Below are 3,508 nucleotides of genomic sequence, written 5' to 3' on the forward strand. Positions count from 1 at the left end.
AATTTTATAAAGATATTTTTCTCAAGAGAAACCTGTACATGTAGATGGTGAAATTTAAAATATACTCTGACTGTAAAGAAAGTAGGCAAATTTCCAGGCTTTCCTAGCAGTCTAAGATTTCAATAAAAACTGTCAGTAAAGAAAAGAGTTTTGTGGTTTGCTTTTGTTTTTTTTTTACTATGGATGTCAAGCTCCTTTTGTAGAACAAAAGCAGACTAAGGTCCTTAATCATCATTATTATTCTAGTACTTGTAGGTGGATACATGATTAAAATTTTATTTTAATTTGCAGCCTCTACTATAAGAAAGGATTTAGAAAACTTATTGAAATGCACAACTATTTCAGGTTGCTCCCTGTAAGTAGACACAATCACTGTCTAGAAATAAGGAAAAAGCAAGACTGGGGTTTTGACATGCAAATGAGTACTATAAGCTCCTCACTTTGCTTCAGAATTTATGTATCTTAGCTGTCACAACACTATTTCCTGAAGCAAAGTAGGTGTGTTGTAGCATCTCTTAATATAGGGATGCTAAAGTTAAACAAGGTGTGTGATGTGGCTATTTGTACATGACATGCAAAATATTCACCCAGGCTATTACTTGAATCTAAGGGAGTTATAAGAACAAGACTAAGAGCAAAGGAATTATGCTATGTCGGAATGGTGGTCTAGCTAATGTAGAAGTGAGTAGCCAACAAGATTTTTAAATACTTTTAGAAGAATGGATGTTTTCTTCCTCAATGTTGAAGGTTAGACTCACAGGACATCCATCAGGTGCTTAGAGGCAACATGTATGGAGGCAAATCAACATCAAGTTTTAGACACAGTAGGCTGGACTTCGTAGTAAGTTATACTGGCTATTCCTCACAACCATTTTTCATAGAGGATTTTACTATAACTATTTAGTAGATGAGGAAATGGAATTTTAGAGAAGTGAAGAAACTACTCAAGATTTCAGTTACTTAGTGATAAAACAAGGCTTCACAACACATTTATATTTTTCACCTAAGAGTTCTCCAATTTCCTCTTTAAAATCCTTTTTATCAAGAATGTTCTTCCCCAATGTATGGCTATGCCACCCTAAACATGCCTGATCTCGGCTGATCTCAGAAGCTAAGCAGGCTCGGGCCTGGTTAGTACTTGTATGAGAGACTGCCTTGGAATACCAGGTGCTGTAGGTGTTAAAAAAAAAGTTCTTCCCCATCATCTTAATTTGACTAGAACTTAATCTCTCTATGAAATAAATGAGTACCTGTATATCAATTTATATAAATATTTAATATGTACCTCTATCTCTATATCTTTTCCCTAAAACTGTTCCTAACTTCCTAAAAATAAGTTGCTGCCTCTCCAATGGCCTCATATTCTTAATATTTAACACATCTCATAATAGTTTATGTGCTTATCTTACTCACTAGACAGTTTTCTCTGATGTCTAGAATAGTCAGTCCCAGTCCTTAATCATGGTTATATCAAATTCCTATATTAGTTGGCTAATATAGGTTTGCCACATATGTAAACTAAAATTAATTTTAGAATGTAATAAAGAATACAAAGCATTTATTTGAACAAAAGGATCTGCAGCCTGGGAGACTCAGATTCAGGTAGGAACCCAAATTGTGTTCCTCCAGAACAAAGGGGAAGCCAACTTTTACAGCGAAAATTCCCGCCCAGGTTCTCAATTAGGCTCATTTTATGTAAAGGAGGTATCCACATTGTGCAGTTCTGACTGGGCGAGGCAAATCTCAGTCTGTTAGTAGAAAGATGAAACCAGGGTTTCCCTGCAGTGGTTGACTCAGATGTTGTAAACAAGAGGGGCAAAGTATGGGAAGCCAAGAGTTCAGTCTGAAGTTTTTCCCAGCATACAGTGTTAGCAAGGAGCCCCCATCAACAAATAGCTTCTACACTTATTATTTATGAAATCTGAGACCTTGATTGACCATGACGACTCCATCTCAGCAGATAAATTTCTTCTTGATGTCCACATATAGCAGGTGCTTAATAAAAATTAATTTGACTAACCATTTGCTAAATTATATTGGTGGAAAAACTGTACCACTTTTATTAGCTTTGATAAATATTAATTTTTTGGTTTTAAAAATAAATGTCAAACTGTGGTCTAACCACAATTCTGTGGTTTGGTTATGTAAGACTCACATGACTTATCCCTTTTCCCTTTAGTAACACCATGAATTAGTTCCTCTCCATGTTGTTATCTGTCATCGATCTATGAATCCTCTATAATACATATTCCAGGCTATGTCAACCTCTCTCATCCTTAGCCTGCCATAGCTTATGGAGTTCCCAGCAAACAATTTAGGGCTTGATATTCATGATTGTGCTATTTAAAAATATATATTTTTGTATGGGAGGATGTACTTTTTCAGTATAGATGTTTGGCTAATTGAGTCAGGTTGCATTCTGAATATGTTTCTATCAGCTACTCTGAGCAGAATGACACAAGGTTTTACTGAGTGGTAGTATTAACTTCATCATTGGACAAATACACATTTGAAATTCAGTTTATTGTATTACCTAGGATAAAGAAAAATCTCTTAAGCCTCACTTTTCCTTTTGTGGAGGAGGAAGAAATTTTCCTCTGCACTCAATGTTCTTTTGGCTGGTCTAATAATCAAATAGACATGAGACAGATTAACAAGAGAAATTAACCAAATGTAATTCATAGGTATGTATAAGAACCCCACATACATGAGAGTTAAAAGCCTCACATAAATGAGAGGTTCAAAGATGGAAAAGGAACATGGGAATATAAGACATGAACTAAGGAAGGTTAAGAAGTTCTTCCTGAGCTTCCAAAGTTACCCTTAGCTCAAAACAATTCATCCACAGAGGCATGTCTTGGGGTGACTAGCTCAGAATTCTCACACTATATAAAAACATAAAGAAAAATTAATGTAGCTGAGAGTTGTCCTGAAAATAATATAATACATGTGAAACTCTACCACACAGATGGTACTTTGTGTTAGGTTCTTTTCTCTCATTCTTTACTCTCTTTACTATTTAACAGGTCTTCAGAATTTCTATCTACCATAGCCATTTTATAGGCAAAGGCAAGTAAGTATTGTCATTTTTTTTTAACTTTCCCTTTCAGTTCTACACACTATTGAATTATTGATATTCTCTTTTCATATTTTTCCCCAAAAACTTCAGATCAAAAGAGAAGATTGTGTCTCTGGCTAGAGGTGGGCCAGAGTGAACATGTGGGAGGCAAGAAAAGGTGATAAGGCTTAGGTTCCACTCTTCCTGCTGTTTTTCCTTCAATATTTCTTGCTTTGAACAGACTCATGATTCGTCTCATTTGCAGTTCATGTTTTTACTGTTTTCCCTCTGCTCATCTATTTGTTTAGCTGCCTCAAATATCTCCCAGGGCACCCCAAAATTTTCTACAGTTTTCTCTCAGCATGCACCCTTTATTTGCAAACCAGCAAAATGACTTTGATTCTCAAAAAGCGGTGCAAGTCATATGGCAGTTCTCATTTATAGATCCCA

General features: G+C 35.5%; 1 pseudogene; it reads left to right on the forward strand.

Annotated features, from left to right (window-relative positions):
- The first annotated feature begins 1,060 nt into the window (after positions 1-1,060).
- On the forward strand, positions 1,061-1,179 carry LOC120618165 (uncharacterized; annotated as a pseudogene).
- Positions 1,180-3,508: the final 2,329 nt, after the last annotated feature.

This window comes from Pteropus medius, unplaced genomic scaffold (assembly GCF_902729225.1).
Source record: "Pteropus medius unplaced genomic scaffold, Ma_sr-lr_union100, whole genome shotgun sequence".
Classification (NCBI taxonomy): domain Eukaryota; kingdom Metazoa; phylum Chordata; class Mammalia; order Chiroptera; family Pteropodidae; genus Pteropus; species Pteropus medius.